Below are 22,053 nucleotides of genomic sequence, written 5' to 3' on the forward strand. Positions count from 1 at the left end.
TGTGATCCATGGACCATCGAGAGCCATAGTTCACTTAGCCACTTGGGAAAAACTGACTACACGGAAAGCCTCGTGGTTCTAGTCTGCGTTCTTCAGGCCCAGAGAGGAAATTAGCCCGACCACGCCAAGAGCCAGTAGAGATCGGCGGGCTTCCAGGCGAGCCCCCTTCTACGCGCACTTGATTCCCCCAGACACCACAGATTCCTGGAGCCCCTCCCTGCCACCCGCTACTCCCGGTGGTCCCGGGGCACGGAACATCGCCCGCCCCTCTAGGATCGGTCTCCTCTGGACCCAGAGGAAAACCCGCGGTGGAGTGCTCGGCGGTGGGGCGGGGCCACGCGCGCAGGCGCAATGGCCGCCAGGTTGGGCCAAGGAGGCGCCCTGCTCCACACCTGATGCAATCAGCCTTCCGGAAACGGGCACTGCCGCCGCGCTCCTGCAGGAAACGCTTCCTCGCCCTGCTCCCGCCGCTGCGCTCCACGCCCGGCTTGATCCCGGGCCGAGGGCGGCGACGTTCTGCATACCCCAGGGGATCTGCCGGCGAGGTCGGGAAGTCGCCTCCTGGACCAGCAAAATCCCTAGATGCCCTGGAGAGTGACGTCGAGACGGCCACCGAGGGTTCTGCGGCTGCAGAAGGAAATTCCCTTAATGATTTCCAGAAAGGGCGGGCGGGGGCTGCAGGGCCGACTTTTAACCTTCCTCTGCTTCCTTCCTTCGTCCGCTCCGACACCCATTTTCTTTCTCCCTGGAAGGAGAGCTCATGGTAACAGCTGTCCGAAGGCAGGATGGGAAGGACGCCCTGGTGTACCTCTCTGCCCTGCTAAATATGCCACAGCCCCTTAGCCTGCCTGGCCCCATTGTGTGAATAAGTAATCGGTGTCTCCGTACCTGGTCCTTTAACTCCACAAAGAACATCATTTCCCCTTTCTCCATCTCATGCAATTTGGATCGCTATTGTGAGTGGGTTTTTCCCCGAGTGCTGACTCACCCCGTGAATTGTTTTCTAAGGAAATGAGATATTCCAAGAATATGCTAAGAGCATGTTTCAGAAGGTCTGAAAGCAAACGCTGCGAATAGCACACAGAAATCATGTCTTGAGTCCCTGAAGGCCAAGGTCCTCCTCACCCTCCTGGGGTAGGGGGTGGGGAGACAGTCAGGGAAGTTTACTGGGAAGGAGACTTAAGTGACTCTTCTAGAATCAAGTCCAGGTCAACTCGGAGATTTTACAGGCCACGTTTGCCTCTCTGTTGCCCAGTGATATGAATGCCTTTTCCCTCACTTAGATAAGTCACTTGAACCCAGATTTCTCGAAATTCGAATGGTCCATGGATCACAAACTAGTTAGGCCCATTCTGGGGTGCAGGGACTCTGCCCCAATATATAACATATATTCCAAGAGTATATGTTATAATGCTATTTTTCGATCTACTTTTAATTTTGTTAAAAAGTACAAAATTGGTAGCCACAAAGGGGATCCTCTTACTTGTCCCTCCTTGTTAAGTCATTAGTCTTTAAATAGTCCTTGATCAACAACCTATCCAACTACATCTCATAATGCCAGTCTAGGCAATTAGTATCTCAAAGTGGTGTGAACTGTAAGACATCCAGAAATCTTGTGCCAACATTTAGAACCTCTAGTATTGTTATTTGCTTGTGGAGTTTGTGAACTGTTTGAGGTTAGTTAATTCAAGGGAGTTTTAATGATCACAACAAAACATCAGGCTCATGGTTTGCTTTTGTTACAATTTAAAATACTTTTCACAATATAGAAATCAAAAGGAGGACTGCGGTTGCTGCTCAGTGGTAGAGCGCTTGCCTACTATGCATGAGACACTGGGTTCGAGTTTTAGCACCACATATAAATAAATGAATAAAACTTCTGTCAACAGCTAAAAAAAAAATTTTAATGCTTGCAAATTTTTTTTAAAAAAGAAATCAAAAGGAAATATAAAGATAGCTTCACAACTCAATAGCTGCAATAAGATAATATCTAAATAGTAACTTCAGAAGTCTACCTTTTTATCTTGAATGTGTATTTCTTTTTGGAATGTTCTGACATTTAGAGATCTGGGAGAATACCTGCTACAGCAAAAATAGAGTTGAGTGAATGTCAAAACACAGAGGTGCAATGTACAAGCTCATCACAAGGTACTGATTATAGAAGACCTAACTTTTCCTAAGTGTTTAGCATGTGCCAGAGACTGGCTAAGCGTTTTATATGGGTTATGTAACTTAATCCTCACAATTACCTTGTGAGGGAGGTACTCTGTTATCCTTATTTTGCCCACAGGCAAAGTAAGGCAGGGGAATGTGAAGTAACTAAAGGAATGTACAACATATTTGGTGGCATAACTGAGATTCGAACCCAGGCAGTTGGCCTGGAGGTTGTGTTCTTTAACACTCTACACAGAAAAACACAAATGTGGAGTCACTGATTATGATTTCTGTCTCATATAAGAAAGTGGAGTGTTGTAACTTCCTTCCCCTTTTTCTAAACCAAAAAATTTGATAAAAATGTTTGTGGTCTACATTAGGAAAGAAGCCCTGCTAACTAATGAGTTAAGACCCCTGTTGTGGTTTGGATCTTAAGTGTCCCCCAAAAGCTCATGTGTTCAAGGTCCCTGACTGGTGGTACTATGGGAGGCGGAAGAAACTTCAGGAGATGGGACTTAGTTGGAGCAAGTAGGTCATTAGGGGCGTGTCCTTGAAGAACGTATTTCGACCTCAGACCTCTTTTCTCTTTGCTTCCTGGTATTATAAAGTGAGCAGCTTTCCTCCACCTTGTGCTTCCGAGTGGACAAACTGAAACTTTGGAAACCATGAGCCAAAATAATTTTTTCCTCCTTTTAACTTGTTTACCTCAGGTATTTTGTCACAGTGACAGAAAGATAACATCATCCCCAAACTTAGAACTAGCCTAACCAACACATATAAAGAAGACAATCAAATATCTAGTGATTTTTCAGGAGTACCAGTCAGGTTTCTCCTTCTGTGACTGCTCTGGGCCTGGTTGTTTTCTCTAGTCCCAAACTGTGGGATATGGTAGTCACCAGCCACATATGCTATCTATACGTTGAAATTAATTAAAATAGCTCAGGATTAACATTTCAGTTCCTCAGTCACAATAGTCACATTTCAAGTGCTCAGTAGCCCCATGGGCTGATGACTGCTGTATTGGACAGGACAAACATAAAACACTTCCAGTATGCCAGAAGCTTGTTTTGGATCATGCCGCTCTGGTCCTTTATAAAGTTTTACCCTCTTCTCATGCTACAGTATCCCATGCAAAATGCCATCTTTCCATGGTCTGTATCTCCCTGAGCTTTGGTCCTATTTTTCTAAGTTGAAATTATTATCAGAATATAGAATATTATCATTGAAAGAATAGAAGCTTTGGAGTTAAGACCTTAGTTTAAGTTACAACACTCCACTTTCTTATATGAGACAGAAATCATAATCAGTTTCTCCACATTTGTGTTTTTCTGTGTAGAGTGTTAAAGAACACAGCCTCCAGGCCAACTGCCTGGGTTCAAATCCCAGTTATGCCACCAAATATGCTGTATCTTCCTTTAGTTACTTCACATCCCCCTGGCCTTACTTTGCCTGTGGGCAAAATAAGGATAACAGAGTACCTCCCTCACAAGGTAATTGTGAGGATTAAGTTACATAACCCATGTTGGAAAGACTTGGGCAAGAAACCGAACCTTTTTTATCTGTAAAATGGGCATGTTATGAGTCTTTATGTTGTGGGTTTGTTTAGGACTAAATGAAATAATATGTAAGTTTCTGGCAGGCCCTGTGTAGGATGCTTTCCTTCCTCCCATTCCTATTTCAGTTAATGACATCAACAATTACTCAGGTTTCTAAACTAGAAATCTCAGTCATCCTCAATTCTCCCTTCCTCCTCAGCCACCCGCCTCGGATTAGTCATCCAGCACTGTTGCTCCCACCTCAACAATGCCTCTCAAATCTGGTGCTCCTCTCTGTCCCCATTCCACTGGCCTCATGGGCTTTCATGCAGTATTTCAGGATACTGCTAACTGACCTTGGTGACACTCGTCACTCCCACTCCAAGCCCTACCCCCATACTGCTGCCACAGTGATCCTTATAGAAGAAATGCCCCTGACATCATTTTCCTCCCTCAGCCCTCGCCCCACAACTCCCAGCTGCCCAAAGACAAAACCTCAGCTGTTCAATCTAAGGACTCACACAACCAACTATCACTCCATTTCAAGCCCACATTTGGACTGTTGCTACCCACCCCTCTTTCAGGCACCCCTTCCCAACACCCTATGTCTCAGAAGCCCATGCTGTGAGCCTATGTGGGACACAGAATGGCCTTTTCTGTCCCTACCCTTGCACATACCCTTCTTCAACTGAACTAACATGATTGCATCTTCTTTATCTGGAGAAATCCGACTTACTCTTGAAAGTCTAGTTCAGCTATTACCTCTTTCTCAAAAGCTCCTTCAGCTCATTCAGGGAAAGGTGGTCACCAGCTCCTCTGTGATGATGTGGATGCCGAGTTCTGGATATCCAGGTTTAGATCCCGGCTGCACCACTCTCCACCTGGGAGGGTAGTTCTGGGCAAGTGACTTAACCTCTCCCACCTCAGTTTTCTCCTCTGAAATCATGACAAGCAAAGCATGAACATGTTAACGCTTTTGCCAGAGTATGTGAAATAGTGCACATAACAGCGTGCCTGGCTCGTAGGTGAGCACACAATATGTATAACCTTAAAATGATGACCACTAGAGCTCTATATGGACCCTCTTTTAACATTTTAGGTAAATTTTAATTTTTTAAAATTTTCAGGTTGGGGATGTGGCTCAAGCAGTAGCGCGCTTGCCTGGCATATGTGCAGTGCTGGGTTCGATCCTCAGAAAAATAAAATAAAGATGTTGTGACCACCAAAAACTTTAAAAAATAAATAAATATATAAAAAATTCTCTCTCTCTCTCTCTCTCTTTCTCTCTAAAAAATTCTATTCACAATTAAGCTTGATTTTACATTAAATAAAAAGTGTTTTGTCACACAAGTACTTCATATTCATGGAACAAAATTTAGGAAATACACATAGTGAAGCAAAACAATTAAATTGTCTATTGTTTGAGACAGCTCTTGGTTACAAGCAGAAGGAACTCTCATTAAGGGAAACAGAAAACTAAACAAAATTAAAAAATATGGGATGGTTGTCAGGTAGCTCACTGCATTAACACAAAGATGGAGAATCAGGTTGGGAACGGGATCAGGATCCATGGAAGGCTGGCAGCAAATAACACAGAAAAGATCATGCCAGCACAATATGCCAGCAACGGTACAACACTGGCCACTTTCTTTGGCCACTGAACCTCTGCAGCTTAGCCTCATCCCTGCCCTAATCAAGGTCACAGGCACAAGTACTTGAGTGGCTGAGCCAAGGTTATGTGCCCATGCCCTAGCAGCCAGAAGACAGAGCAGGAATGTTGGCCTCCCTGCAGATTCCAGCTCCCAACCCACAAAAGGGAGGTTCACCAAGAATTGGAAGAGGGTCTTCTCCCCTTTCCCACTCACTCACCCCACGATGCCCATCCATGCTTGATCACTTGCTGGCAAGCAGTAGGTACTTCCAAGCTTTGGTGCCTTTGCTGATGGTATTCCCTGTGCCTGGAAGATGTTCCCTGCTCTACACATTGCCCATTCCTACCTCCTTCATCTTGTCACTTTTCAAAATCTTTCTTCAGAGGCCAAGATTCCTCCTTGAATCCGCCATGCTGGTTCATCGCTCACTGCTTAATTCCAGAGCACGTCGTGTGCTCCTGGAGTACTTCACACATCCAATTAGACGGATCCGTCTTTGTTGCTATGCTGTGAATTATTTCCAGTCTCATCATGTAGAAGATACTTAATAAGAATCTGTTTAATGAGTCATGGAAAGAAAAAAAGAAAATTAGATTTTCAGGGTCTATACTAAGTAATCTACAAACACTAACCCAATTTGGTCTCAATTTATAACACAATTTTTCCTCAAAAAGGCTGTGTGTCACCATTTTATTCCAGAAGAAACTGAGGCCAGAAGAGTTATTTTCCAAGGTTCAGATAGCTATTAAAGGACAAAGGGAACATTTGAACAAGGCACTCTTACTCCAGAGTATAAGCTCTTACTCAATGAAACATATGTCTCCAAAATGTACTGCACAGCCCCTTTTCATCCACCATGGAGATGTTTTGTTTTGATTAAACCATGACAACCTCTTGGCATTAAGAAGAATCTAAGTAAGTGTTTCTATAAATTTTTACTATTAAAAATATATTTAGCTAGATTTGGTGGTGCATTCCTATAATACTAGCAGCTTGGGAGGCTGAGGCAGGAGGTTTGCAAGTTCAAGGCCCTACGCAACTTAGTGAGACACCGTCTTAAAATGAAAAATAAACCAGGTGTAGGCGCAGTGGTGCATTCCTGTAATTCCAGCAGCTCGGGAGGCTGAGGCAGGAAGATTTGAGTTCAAAGCCAGCCTCAGCAAAAGTGAGGCACTAAGCATCTTGGTGAGACCCTTTCTCTAAATAAAATACAAAATAGGGCTGGGGATGTGGCTCACTGGTTGAGTGCCCCTATGTTCAATCCCTACCAAAAAAGAAAAAAAGAGCTGGGGATATAATTCAGTGGTAAAGCACCTATGAGTACACTCCCTTCTCTGTGTGTGTCTGAGTGTGTGTGTGTGTGTGTGTGTGTGTGTGTGTATTCAGTAAATTCCATAAACACTAATGCCGTGGTTCCTGAACAATGATAATGAATGGCTCAATATAAGAATTCATAGAACTTCATTTAAATGAGCACAGAAGCACACAATGAAATTCATCTTACTCTTGGCCTTTCCCCTTCCCCTAGGCTACCAGGAGAGGTTACTATAGACACTGGTATTTTATTGAATTGACTTTAGCTACAAAGAATTTTATGTTGTTTTGCTCCGGGCAATCTCTATCCCTGGCTCTTTGCTTATCATCAGAGAGCAGAAATTTGAGTCCAGAGTACCAATATGCATGGTGTATCACAATTAATCCTCTGCACAGATAAGAGCAAGAATTTAAATCTTGTGAATGGAGGAAAACCATCACCTTCATATTCGAAAAATACAATATAAATAACAGTATCTGATCTAGGAAAATAGTTTTAAATTCACACAAACATAATTATATAAGAAGGAAGAAATGGGAAACACGGAGACAGAAGACATTTTTAAAGAACTGGAAATGATTTACAAGAGAATATGCTTTGCTCATACCAGAGATAGATAAGAAATATATTGTTAATTTTCAAAAGAAATTGATAGTCTCCTTAATCAAATAGGAATTTATAGTCTCCTTTCTCTATTTGTTCCTAACAGATAACTTCTACTTTAAAGTGCCTTATTACAAAGTTTGCAAAAAAAGAAGATGAAGATAAAGACTTACAGATCTCAGTGGTTTTTAAGGGATCATTATAATCAGTAAACATTTGTCACTAGATTAAATGAAAACTAACTTCTTACAAATTACTGAGAGAATTTGGGAAGAAAGGGGCATTAGTATTGGAAATGGAATATGACTAAGAGCAATAGGACAGAATTAATACTAACATGAAGGATAGATGTTAGAAAAAAGATTCTTGGTAAGTTCATTTAGATAAAAGAAAAAACTTCAAAGGGATGTAACCAGTGCTCCCTCCCCTGAGACATTTAAAATTAACCTGGACAAAGAATTGGAATATATTTTGTAGAAAGCAATCGTCTCTGACAAGCTGGTAGATTAGCTCTAATTGATTTTTCCACCTCTAATTTCTCTGACTCTCTGAAATGCTATTCTTAGAAGACAAATGAGTTTTCCTTGAGGTTGAATTTTCTGTCTTTATTTTAATCAAATGAGATATGATTTCTCATGGAAATAGTTTCCCAGCAATGACTTGGCAAGTAATAATTCTAACTCTTATTTAGACTATAAAAACTTCAAATCAAAGTTGCAGTATTAGTAAACATGATAAATCACAATCTATTTCCTTCCATCTTGTACTAGTTACAGAATAATATTCCCAAGAAGAGAAGAAAGAGGGTGTAGTACAAAAACAGGAAAAGCACAGCAAGCTGCTGTAGCCTACCAGTTTTTACTTTTTTGTTCTAGGTTGACATCCTATCTAGAAAATTATCAGTAGAATAACATTTATTTATTTTGAAAATATATCAGAGATTTATTGACTCAGATAACAGTACAATGTGACAAACATGTCACTTATTGTCAAAGAAGAGCTAATTTAAAAAAAAATTTAAAGTTTTTCCCTGATGTCTTTGACTTTTCTGAGGATACCACTTTGTCCTAGGCTCTTGATATTTTTTATATTTATATAGAGAGAACACTAGTGAAACAGGGAATAAATCTCTTTCTCCTTATAATATTGATTTCCAAAACAGTTCCTACATCTTCAATAAGTTGTTTATCCATGAGTGAAAACATGACTGGAAAAATTTCTTGATAAGGAAAACTTTTTCTTCACTAGGTCATAAAGACATTTTTCCCTATCCTCATATATTTCAAGTTTTGTATATTTCACTTTGTTTTACATTTAAATCTTATTTGTTTTCTAATACATCATGAGATGGGGATGTAATTTTACAAGTATAAAGTCAGTTATTCTAATACAACAAATCCAACAAGCCTTCTGTTTCCCATTTGTATACCTAGTTCTCCACATTTTATATACCCAGTTCTCATTGGTCTGTGTCTTAGGCTCGATACTTTTTATTTTTATATTTTTAAAAAATATATTATATAAATAGAATATTTTTTAATTTATATAATCACTGTAGGGTAGGTCTCTCTTCTTTGTCCTGCTTTATCAAACATACCTTTGTTTTTCTTTTGCAATATCTCTTCCATATAAAATTTATTAAAACTTTTTTTTATTTTTATGTCTATTTTGATGGAAAATGTTTAGGAGTTTTATTGATATTACATTTAATATAGATTTATTGGAGAACTGACATTTTTACTGTATTGAATCATCTGATACACAAAGGTATTATATTTCTATTTCTTCAAGTCTTTATTTTAACAAATATTCTCTACATCTATTAGACTGTACATTCATGAAAGTCCACATAACTTCATAAGTTTGAAAACAGTACTAGTGAAAGAACTTGAGTTCCTTAAATCTGCTACTACTTCTTTGAATGGCATAAAACTCCTCGACAGAAGACCATTTGCCCTCACTTTATTTTTATCGGATTTGACCTTGGAAAAAGTCATGAGATGACATAGTTAGTTTTCAAGAACAATACTTTAACAAAGTGACTGTTGTTTATATAATCTGTGGTTTGGAATATTAGTCTCAATTCTAAGGAGGTTTAAGCTTACAGTGCCTCATAAATGTGCTCAGGTTTGCAAGTAAAGTCACAAAGAAAAAGAAAACTCTTTTTAAAAACTGGTTTGCTTAAATCATTTGCATTTAAGAAACTATAGAGCAACCACTAAAAAAAAAAAAAAAAAAAGAAATAGCCACACATATGCATGCACACACTTACATACACAGACATGACATAGACTGAAAAAGAATACTGAAAATGCTTATGTAATCTAAAAGAATACAGGAAAAGAAGAAGAAAACAAAAACATAAGAAAAATAGAAAACAATAAAAATGTGGTCATAAATCCCACCATATTAATGATTACATTAAATGCAAATGTTCTAAACATTCTAATTAAAAGAGATTCTCAGATTGGCTATAAAAATAAAAGGCCGGGCTGGGATTGTGGGTCTACAAGAGGTTAATTTGGAGAAGGGGAGACCTAATTCTGTCCATAAAATCAAAAGAAACCTAGATTTGCTACCTTAATATCAGATAAAGTGGATTTCAGAACAAAAAAAAAATGCCAGTAATAAAGAGAGATACTATATAATGAGAAATGGGTCAATTTGCCAAGAATACATATAATCTTAATGTGTATGCACATTAGAATTAAGGGTCTAAGTAGAATGAATTGGACATAACTTTCCTCTCCTTATATAAGAATACACAACCAGTGTAACTCCATATAATGTACAACCACAAGAATGGGAAGTTATATTGCATATATGTATGATATGTCAAAATACACTCTACTGTCATGTATATCTAAAAAGAGCAAATTAAAAAAAAGAATTAAGTGTCTAAAATACATAAAGCAAAAATGATAGAAATAAAAAAAGAAATAGAGAAATCCACAGTTTTATATGAATTCCTCAGTAGTCATTTCCCTGTAGTGAATAGAACAAGTTGAAAACAAAACTAATAAAGGTACAGAAGGTCTGAATAATTCCCTCAGACAACTTGACCTGATTCACATTTATAAAACATTCTGGCCAACAACAGAAAAACACACAATTCTTTCAAGTGCACATGAAAAAAACTGAAATCAGACAAAGATTTTTCTTTGATTATAACAGAATTAAACTAAAAATCAATAACAGAATGACATCTGGAAAATCTCTAAATATCTGAAAATTAAACAATGAACTTACAAATAAGAGTATTAAAGGGAAAAGGCTCAGAGAAAATTAGAAAATAGAGTGAAATAAAAATGAAATTGCCAAATACCAAAATATGTGAGATGCCACTAACTCTTTAATGGAATATTCATACATGTAATATTTATATTCTTTATATTCTTAAAAAGGAAAAATTAATAATCTAAGCTTCCATACTGAACAAAAATATAAGAAGGGCAAATTAACTGCAAAGAAAGTAAAATAAATAATGAAGAGCAAAAATGAAATAGAAATTGAAAAAAACAGAGAAAACTGATGAAACTAGATGCCAGTTACTTGAAAGAAATCAATAAATTGATAAGCCCCTAGTTAGACTGATCAAATAAAAATAAAAAGAGATTTTACAAATTTCCAATACTTGGTTAATAAGGGAATATTGTGAACAACATTTGATAATAATTTCAACATTCTGAATGAAATAAGATAATTTCTTTAAAGACAAAAATTGCCAAAACTGACCCAAGAAGAAAATAAAAACTTATGCAACTCCACATACATTAAAGGAATTGAAAACGTCAAGCCACTGGTACATTCTATGAAACTTTAAAGAACAAAACAATAAACTTCTACATAACTCACTCACAAACTAAAAAAGGGAGAAAAACTTCCTAATTCGTTTTATAAGGATAGAATAACTCTGGTGCCCAAACTCTAAAAGAAAAGAGAACCACCGAAAATGTAGGAGCTAAGAAGAGGCATGCACACAGAGAAAGGTCAGCGAGGATATAGAGATCATGGACATGTTCAAACCCCGGAGAGGGGCTTCTGATGAAACCAATCCTACTGGAAACTTCTCTTTTAGGGCTTCTCATTCCTGTAAATATTATTTTAAAATATTGATGCATTTTTTAGCAAAAACAAGTGTTTTTTTAAAGAAAAGGCTTTAACTTTTTCTATGAAAGAACTGTAAGACTTAAAATTTTAACTGAGCCCAACTACACACACACACACACACACACACACAAACACACACACTCTTCTCTTACACGAATCTGTGTGTGTGCATGTGTACATTAAACATAAAAGAGGAATATCAATTAGAAAAAAAGATGTAGGCTCTGGGGTAGGGCTCAGCAGTAGAGTGCTCACCCAGTGTGTGCGAGGCCCTGGGTTCGATCCTCAGCACCACAGTAAAATAAATAAATAAAAACAAAGGCACAACTAAAAGAAATAAATATTTAGAAAAAGAAGGTGTAAAATTGTTTTTATTTGCAGAAGACATGATGGTGCATGAACACAATCCAACAGAATCTATCATAAAGCCACTAGAACCAAAAGTAAATTTTAAAAGGTCACAGGGCACATAAAGCCAATATGGGAAAAAAAAACACATGGTATTTCTTTTTTTTTTTTTTAATTTCTTTAGTTATAGGTGGACACAACATCTTTATTTTACTTTATGTGGTGCTAAGGATCCAACCCAGTGCCTCACGCATGCTAGGCGCACGCTCTGCCTCTGAGCCACAGCCACAGCCCAAAACACATGGTATTTCTATAATGAGAAATTAACAGCTGAAAGTTTTTGAATTATGATAATATAAAAAAATTCGTTGTTGGGTTGGGGTTGTAGCTCAGTGTTAGAGTGCTTGCCCAGCATGTGTGAGGTACTGGGTTCGATTCTCAACATGGCATATAAATAAATGAATAAAATAAAGGTCCATCAACAACTGAAATATATATATATGTATGTTAGGGTCAGTAAACAAGTCAAGATGGCGCCTGGCATTTTGCCAGAGGGAATGGTTTGTGAAGTAACGCCAGCGAGCCATTAAGTGTGGAGATTCCTTATTGTTTGACTGCTGTATCTAGTTTATGTTAATTAAGATAAGCTGTGTGGAATGTATATATACCCCTCCTGTCCTACAATAAACGGCTCCCACTCCTACTGTATCAATCTACACAAGTTGCTCATCACCACCCCCACCCCCCCACCCCCACCCCCGCTATTTTGCCCAGCCAGCTAGGCTGCGGCATATATATATATATATATATATATATATATATATATATATATATATTTTTTTTTTTTTTTTTTTTAATTCACTGTTGCTGGACATGGTGGTGCATGCTTGTAACCCAGTAGCTAAGGAGACTGAGGCAGGAGGATTGCAAGTTCAAAGCCAGCCTCAGCAATTTAGTGAGGTCCTAAGCAACTTAGTGAGACCCTGTCTCTAAATAAAAAAAGAGCTGAGGATGTGGCTCAGTAGTTAAGTGCCCCTGTCCCCCGATCCCCAATACCCACCCCCCAAAATTCACTGTATTTCTATTCATAAGTAAACACTGGAAGATTTTAAAATATTCATGATAACATAAAATGTTAGGAATAAAATTAATGAGAGATGTGTAAGAAAGAAAAGAAAGAAAATTTTGCTGAATGTGTTTTTTAATCTAATTAAATAAAGGGACATACCATAATTGTGAATTGGAATGTTTCACATTGGTAAGATGTTAGTAGTTCCTATGTTATTCTATTAATCCAATGCAAGGTCAACCAAAATTCTAGCATACTTATTTAAATGAATTGATAAGCTAATTCTAGGATTTATATAGAAAGGCAAAGGGCTCAAAATAACTTCTAAAAAAGCCACTTTGGGGCCAGGGTTGTGGCTCAGTGGAAAAGTACCTGTCTCACATGTGTAAGGCACTGGGTTCAATCTTCAGCATCACATAAAAAAAATAATTAATTAAATAAAGACATTGTGTCCATCTACAATCAAAAAAAATATTTTTTTAAAAAAGCCACTTTCATGTTTAGGCTTTTATATGACAACACCTATTTCCAGGCACCAATATCTGTTTTAGTGATGCATTGAGGTAGAACAAATTACTCCTCGAAGCTGAAAACCACAAACATTTATTCCCTCACCACTTCCATGGATCAGGCATTTGGAAGTGTGCTAGCTGGGTCCCCCACGGTGTTCCATGAGACTGCACTCAAGCTGTTAGCTGGAACTACAGTTGTCTGAAGGCTGAGGGACAATCTGCTTTCAGATTCACATGATGGTTGGCAGTCCTTAATTTCTAACTGAGGGTTGGCCAGAGACCTCAGTTCCTTCCCACAGAAGCAGCCTGAGTGCTTCATGACATGTCAACTGGATTCCCCCAGAGCAAGTGATTCAAGGAAAGAGGGGGAGTGCAGAGAGAAAGAGACCGCTACAGTTCAGATCTGGCATATCCCCTGAAGACCCATGTGTTAGAGGCTTGGTCCCCATCCTGTGGCACTACTGGGAAGTAGAAAGAACCTTTTAGTGGGAGGTCTTAGGTCACCAGGGGTGTGCCATCAAAGGGGTGGTGAGAGCCTGTTATCTTCCTCTTTTGCATCCTAGCCATGCGGTGAATGGCTTTTGCTATGTCACACGCACCTGCCATGATATTCTGTCTACCAACAGACTCCAAATCAATGGGCAAATTGATTAAGGATTGGAACTTCTGAAACCATGAACCAAAATAATCCTTTTCTCTCTATGTTGATTTATCTTAGGTATTTGTTATAGTAACAGAAAATTGATCAACACAGAAGTCAAAGACAGAAGATGCAGTGTCTTCAGGGTTTATTTTTCACTTCTGTGTAAATATTATTTTTAAATTGATGCATTTTTATCAAAAGCAGGCAGTTAGTTGTGTTTTTTTGGAAAGAACGGTTTTAACATTTTCTATGCAAGACCTGTAAGACTTCATTTTAGAGACAATAATATTAATAAAATGAAAATAAGTAAAATGTTTGAGCACTTACCATATCCAAGGCACTTTAGAGGCACAGTGGTTGAAAGCCTGGTCTCTGCCTGAGGCAGAACTTCATGGCAGAAGTGTGTGGCAGAGGAAAGCAGTGGGGAACATAGCACCAGGAACCAAAGGGCTCTTCTCAACAAGGACAAAATATAAAATCCCAAAGGCAGGCCCCCAATGATCTAGCTCCTGAAGATATACCCTTCCTACCTACAGTTACCAACAGGTGAATCCCTTTCAGGAGATTAAGGCATTAATTAGGTTAAAATTCTTATAACCCAATCATTTCATCTCTAAAATTTCCTGTATTGCTTCAAACATGAGCTTTTGGGGGACACCTCACTTGTAAACCATAACAGATAGAATCAGTTGACTATGGACTGAACTTATGAAACTGTGAGCCCAAAGGAAAATTTTCCTCCTCTAAGGTGTTCTTGTCAGTTGCTTTGCACACAGTGACACAAAGCTGATTAACAAGAAATTGTTACCAAGAAGTGGGGTCATTGCTCTGTGGTTCAGAAGCTGATCGTGTGGTTCAGAAGCCTCTGGGACTGGTTTGCAGGAGGAGTTTGGAAAACACTGGAGATGTAGGCTGTAGAAGTCTTAGAATGTTGTAAACACAGCTTCATGGGTGATTCTGGTGGGATCTCAGAGACCAGAATGCTGATAGGAATGTGGACAGTAGAGAATGTGCCCGGGAGGCTTCAGAGGGAAAAAGGGATGGACTCTGTTGGGAACTGGACTAGAATCCATTCATGTTACATTCTGACAAAGAAGGAGTTGACATTCTTCCTATGTCCTGAGACTTTCTGTAAGGTTGAGTTTAAATATTTGGACCAATTAATCTGTTAGAGGAAATTTCAAGGGAGCACAGCATTCAGGTAGCGGCATGGATATTGATGACAGCTTTTCACCAGGTTTACTAGGAGAATTGGGAGCTGAAAACAGAGAAGAAAGATTTAAAGATTTTTAAAACGTTCTGATTGTCCAGAGAAGAAGTACATGTAAAATTGAGGCCAAGGTAAGTGAGGTTATTGAAGAGACTGCTGCCACTACAGCCAGGCTAAGTTCTTTGTGCATAGCCAATAAGAAAGACACCTTGAAGGCATCTCAGGGAATCAGCAAGACCACACCCATCACAGGCTCAAGGGGGTAAAAGTGAAAACTCTTTGAAGAGATTAGAGGAGCATCCTGCTCAAACAAAGGTGCCTAGGAAGTTGTTTCCTGAGAATTTTTTTCACCATGCTTAGCTGCCCAGACACTCAGAAGATATTGCAGCCATAGTCCAAGGAATCCTGGCTACTACTTGAGCTGGTTGCAGACCCTGGTATCATCCACATGATACTGGTTCTACAGGAATACAGGTACTACTTCAGTGAGAGAGTCTTGGAGGCTTCCACCAATATCTCAAAGGAAGACTTGGGAGGCCAGCTAGTATGTGTCAGAGTCAGAATCCCTACAGGCAGCCCCTAAAAGGATCAGACATAAAGCTGTGAAAATAAAACCAAAGCAGCAGTGGAAACCCATGGGATTAAGAAATGCCAGTAATGTGTAATATCTGCTGAGAAAAGGTGCTGTCTGTAGACAGAGCCAGCCTACGAAAGAGGCCAGATAGGCTGCAACCAGGAAAGTCATAAGGAGTAAGGCTACTCCAGCCCTTTGGAAATCATATCTCACCATCCATATGCCCCAGAAACTGGATGTGGAGCTACAGGACTTGTTTGACCATCTTGGGTACAATCTTGGTTTAGTCCAATCTCTTCTTTTTATGTCCCTGTTTCTCCCCTTGGAATGGAAATGTTTACTGTGTTCCATTATCTATTAGGATGTACATAACTTACTTTTGATTTTTACAGGGACTCACAGTAAGAGTTTGTCCTGAATCTCAGATGGGATTTTGGACTTGGACTTTTGGGCAATACTGAACTGTTAATATGATGGGGATCCTTGGAGATGGACTAAGTGCATTTTGCATTATGAGATGTACATGGGCTTTGGGGGGTACAATGTCATGGCTTGGATATGAGGTGCCCACCAAAAGCTCCTGTGCTATTGCAGGAATGTTCATGGGAGAAATGATTAGATTATGAGAACTGTACCCCAATCAATGGATTATTCATTGAATGCAGTATCTGGGTAGTAACTACAGACAGATAGAATGTGGTTGGAGGAAGTAGATTACTGAGGATACACCTTTGGGGTTTATATTTTGTCCCTGGCACCTCACTTGCTTTCTCTGCTTCCTCTCTGTCACGAGCTAAGCAGTTTGCCTCTGCCATGCCCTTCCACCACGAAGTTATGCTTCACCTCATGCCCAGAACAGTGGAATCAGATGACCCTGGACCGAATCTCTAAAATTGTGAGCCCAAATAAACTTTCCTTCTTTAAATGATTCTTTTCAGGTACTTTGTTCACAGAGAAAAAAAAAAAAACTGACTAACACAGGTAATATTTACAAAAATTATCTCATTTAATACTCAAGATACCCCTAGTAGATAAAAACAATTGCTATCTGATTTCAGATGAAGGTTAAGTAATCTGTCCAAATGTAGAAGAAGTAGCAGAACTGGATTCTAATATAATTCTCTTTTTTTATATTTATTTTTTGGTTAGACACAATACCTTTATATTTTGTTTATTTATTTTTATGTGGTGTTGAGGATCGAACCCAGGGCCTCACGCATGCTAGGCTAGCACTCTACCGCTGAGCCACAACCCCAGCCCAATTCTCTGGCAAGAAATTATTTTTTTAAAAAGTCCCAAATGTGGATGAAGAGAGATAATAAGTCAAGGTAGAATATAGCTTACTGACAAATGTAAATTTTCAGAAGTAATTTTAAAAGAATATGAAATAAAATACATTTAAGAGTGCTCAGCCATACAAATCACCTTATAGCACTCGTTCCACAACTCTCTCTCTGTCTGCCCCTGCTTTTTTCTCTTGTGGTACCAGGGATTGAACCCAGGAGCACTTAACCACTGAGCCACATCCCCAGCCCTTTTTATTTTTTATTTAGATATAGGATCTCACTAAGTTTCTTAGGGCCTCACTAAGTTGCTGAGGCTATCCTTGAATTTGTAATCCTCCTGTTTCAGCATCTTGAGCCACCAGGAATACAGGCACACACCACCATGTCTGGCAACTCTCTTAACAGACTGTATTTGATCTAAGAATGACTCACAAATTGGGCAGTCCTCAGAACAAGAAGAGGTTCAGAGAACTCCTCCATAGTCCTCCTAGGAAAAGTCTATATAAAATATCAGATAACAGATAATCTGGTAAAAAAAATTGTGAAGAAGGAAAAAGTCATTTAATGAAAACTTACCACATATCTCCAATGTTTAACCAACTGATATTGGAGTCCCTTTTCTATGATTCTAAGTTGGTCTACTTCCAATAGCCAGAAATGTGTATGTTTTTACTTTTGCACAGCAAAGGAATGTGAAGAGAGAATCTACAGAATGGGAGAAAATCTTTGCCAGCTGCTCTTCTAACAGAGGATGAATATCTGGAATATATAAAGAACTCAAAAATAAAACTTAACACCAAAAGAAAAATTAAATTCCTTAATAAATGGGTAAATAAATTAAGCAGAAATTTTTCAAAAGAAGAAATACAAATGGCCAACAATTATATGAAAAAATGTTCAACATCATTAGCAATTAGGGAAATGTAAATCAAAAATACACTGAAATTTCATCTCATGTCAGTCAGAATGGCAGTCATCAAGAATACAAATAATAATAAACACTGGAGAGGATATGGAAAAAAGGAACATTTTTACACTGTTGGTGGGATTTTAAATTAGTACAACCACTATGGAAATCAGTTTGGAGACTAGGTATGGAACCACCATATGATCCTGCTACACCACTCCTCGGTATTTATCCTGAAGAATTAAAGTCATCTTACTATGGTGATATATTCATACCCATGTTTATAGCAGTACAATTCGCAATGCCAAACTATGGAACCAACCTAGGAGTCCATCGATGGATGAATAGATAAAGAAAATGTGGTATATATATATACAGTGGAGTTTTACTCAGTCATATGAAAAATAAAATTATTTGATTTGCAGGAAAATGAAACTAGAGACCATCAATGTTAAGCAAAATAAGCCAAACTCAGAAGGTTAAGAGTCATATGTTTTCTCCCATATGTGGGAAACTAGAAAAGAAAACAGAACAGAAAGGTGGGGGCGGGGGGTGTGTATCTCATGAAAATCAAAGGAAGATTAGTAGAAGAAAGGGACCTTGGGGTGGAAAGCCGGGAGGGAGGGGGGAAGCGCTAGGGAATAATATTAGGCAAATCATACTGTTATATTGTGTGTATGTACAAATATATAACAACAAATCCCACCATTATGTACAACTATAATGCACAATTTAAAATGTGGAAAGAGAAATAAATAAATAAAGTTTATGGGGGAAAAAGAGTAAAATGTTTATGCTTTTAGATACACATCTGCCCAACACTTTATGGCAGACCAGCCCACAAGTCTCCTTTTTGGGGTCTATGGTAGAACTGCAGTTCCTATCCCTTTTAAGTCAAGCATGGCCATACGGCCTACTTTGTTCAATAAAATATGGGCAGAAACATATAAAATATGACCATGCCAAGTGGAAACTTTAAGAGCTAATATGCCTTCTGCTCATGTCAAGGTGACATTTCCATCAGCTTGGACCCAAGAGACAACAGTGCGCAAAGCCTCTCATTGGTGTCCTTTGTAGCATGAGCAGCTGTTTGAGGCCACTGAGATTTGGGAGTTGTTTGTTATCCCAGAAGAACTCATCCTACCTTATTTGCATGGTTTCAAAACTTTTTTAAAATTTTTAAAAAAATATTTATTTTTTAGTTGTAGTTGAACCAGTATTTTTATTTTATTTATTTATTTTTATGTGGTTCTGAGGATCAAACCCAGGGCCTTGCATGTGCTAGGCGAGTATTCTATCGCTGAGCCACAACCCCAGGCCTCTTTTTCTTTTCTGTTAAAGAACTGCGACATCTAAAAAAAACCTTAGCTATAAAAACAACATTGTGTTTCTTTTTTCCTCCACATCCTCTTCATCATTTATTATTATTTGTATTCTTGATGACTGCCATTCTGACTGTTGAAATAAAATTTCAGTGTATTTTTATTACTAGTTCATAAGATATTTCCAAAGCTACCTACAGCTAGCAGGTTATGAACTGTTTTGTAGCATCCCTGGAGGTCAGGCTGTTGTAAGTCTTAAGGAAAACTTCTTAGCCTAGGAGACTCTTCAGTACCATGTCAGTTAACTTGAACCATAACACCAAATGTTGGCAGAACTTAAAGAAAACCAACCCTAAACATCCAGTATGTTAGAATGGTAAAGTTACTATTAGATTATGGTCATCAGAAAGCAAACATGTTGTTTTCTGCTTTCAGAGTTTTTTTTTTTTTTTTAAAGCAGCTACTTGTGAAAAATGATGGATGTCATAGGCATATGCAGTGAAACAAAGCTGAGCAGTTCCTAAAGATCACCTTTAATACTAATCACATTACTAAGCAACAATTCTTTTGTCCATGGCTCCTTTATATTCAGCGCAGAAATTTAGAGCATTTAAGAATACCACAAATTTTGCTAAGGTATGAGGATAATATAGATGTAGTTTGAAGAGATAGAAAACAGGCAAGAAGGAAGCAAGGAAAAATTGAGAAATAATACAAGCAATCAAGATACAAAGAAAAACAAGGTTTAAACAGAAGAGATCCAGAAAATGAAGAGTATGCTTTCAAGAACAAATGTATGAAGTAAAATGCAATGCAAATGATTGACTCACAGGATTGATCAGTTATGGAACATGTTGAAGCCTGATAATGTTATATGAATATGTATGTATGTATATGTGTATGCATATGTACACACACACACACACACACACACACACACATCACCAGTCTCCAGTACAGTGTTTTGCTGTTCTTCCTTTTTTTGTCTTTCTGTCCAAAGATATACAAAATTGTTTTTCTGTCAATTTCCTTGACCTAAAGGCCATCCATAAGTGTAAAGCAAAATTTCATTTGAAATGAAACTAAAAAGGGAAATCTTTTTCTGAAGCTTTGCTGTAACATGGAAATAATTCTTACTTCCCAAACTCTCATTCTCCCAATAGGATTACTTAGTTCATTACCAGGAAAGGGATTTCCTCTCTCAGAACGGCTAAAAGCCTACCTACTAGGCAAGCAATCATGGTCTGACCCATCCACCAAGCCAATGGTTCAAATTCTTCTTTCCATCCTAAGCTCTTAGGCAGCATCATCCACTTAATAAACACAGTTGAGCATCCACTATATCCTAGGCAATGAGCTGGCCATTGAGCTGTCTGACCTTCCATTCCAAAAAAGTCAAACTCTCGGAGTATTATAAAAGACACAAGCCATTATAGTCTCATCTCCGGCCATTGTTATAGCCCCCCACCTCCAAATAATATGTTAAAGTTGTAACCTGGCACCTCACCATGGGACTTTATTTGAAATAGGGTCATATGAATTTAATTAGTTAAGATGAGGATGGAGTGTGATAATGGAGTACGATAGGTCCCTGGTCCAACATGACTGGTAACTTATAAAAGGAGTCATGTGGAGATGGAGACAGAGACTAGAGCCAAGGAACAGCAAAGATTGCCAGCTGTCAACAGAAGCTAAGAGAGAGGCCCACGCAGATTTTCCCTCAGATCCCTTGAAAGGAACCAACCCTGCTGACACCTTGATTTTGAATTTTTAGTGCTCAGAACTAAAAGGAATACATTTCTATAGTTTTGAGTCACACAGTTTACATGCTTTGTTACAGAAGCACTAAGAAATTAATATACCTATCCATTCCACATATCTGTATAAAATAGAAAAGAATTATGCAGGAAAAAAATGTTTCTTCACATAAACTAATATTCCTTAACTTTAGAGGTTGTCAGAGGGATCAAAGACAAAAATTAAGTGAAGTCTAAAAAAAATCTTGCAAAATGTTATCAACTTTTTCTGTGGTGGCACATTGATGACACTAAAAATATCCTCCCTGGATTCAAAGAATTACTTTATCTCCTTTTTATTTCACTATTGATTTTGTAACAATATGTAGAATGAGCAGCAAATCTGATAAATGGATTCCTGAAACGTGATTTGCTGTAACAAAAGGCACAATAAATGTCCCAAGTATTGGAGTGCCATCTCCCTCTGCAATTAGCCTCATACAATAATCTATATTAAAATATAATTAATGCTGTTGACAGGGCTTGAACGAAGGGGGAATAGGGAGTTGCTTTTTTATGGGCCCAGAATTTCAGTTTGGCAGAATTAAAAAAGGTATGGATAAATGAGTTGCTTTTTTATGGGCCCAGAATTTCAGTTTGGCAGAATTAAAAAAGGTATGGATAAATGCTGTTGATGGTTGGACAACATAAATGTGCTTAATGTGACAAACTGTACATTTAAAAACAGTTAAGATAGTAAATTTTGTCATGTGTATTTTATCATTTTAAAAATTTAAAGCTTAAAAAGTAAGCCATGCTGGGAACATAATTGTATTAGTCCATCTTTCATTACTATGATGAAAAAACCTGAGGCTAAGGTAAAGAAATACCTGAGGCCGAGAAAAAAAGGTTTATTTAGCCCACAGTTTTGGAGGCTGAAATTCCAAACAGCATGGTGCTGGGTGGCCCTGGTGAGGCCTGAGGCTGAGAAAAAGGGTTTATTTAGCTCACAATTTTAGAGATTGGAATTCCAAACAGCATGGTGCAGGCTCTGGTGAGGGTGGGCATCACCTTATG

The 22,053-nt window shown here is 38.3% G+C and overlaps 1 protein-coding gene across 1 annotated transcript in view; it reads right to left on the reverse strand.

Annotated features, from left to right (window-relative positions):
* The window catches only part of Apbb2 (amyloid beta precursor protein binding family B member 2), a 331,462-nt gene extending 331,004 nt beyond the window's left edge, over positions 1 to 458 (reverse strand). Inside the window, exon 1 of the mRNA XM_077110214.1 lies at positions 393 to 458. The gene's annotated coding sequence lies outside the window, so the exon portion shown is untranslated. The remainder of the gene's footprint in view (positions 1 to 392) is intronic.
* Positions 459 to 22,053: the final 21,595 nt, after the last annotated feature.

The sequence above is a fragment of the Callospermophilus lateralis genome, chromosome 8, assembly GCF_048772815.1.
Source record: "Callospermophilus lateralis isolate mCalLat2 chromosome 8, mCalLat2.hap1, whole genome shotgun sequence".
Lineage (NCBI taxonomy): Eukaryota > Metazoa > Chordata > Mammalia > Rodentia > Sciuridae > Callospermophilus > Callospermophilus lateralis.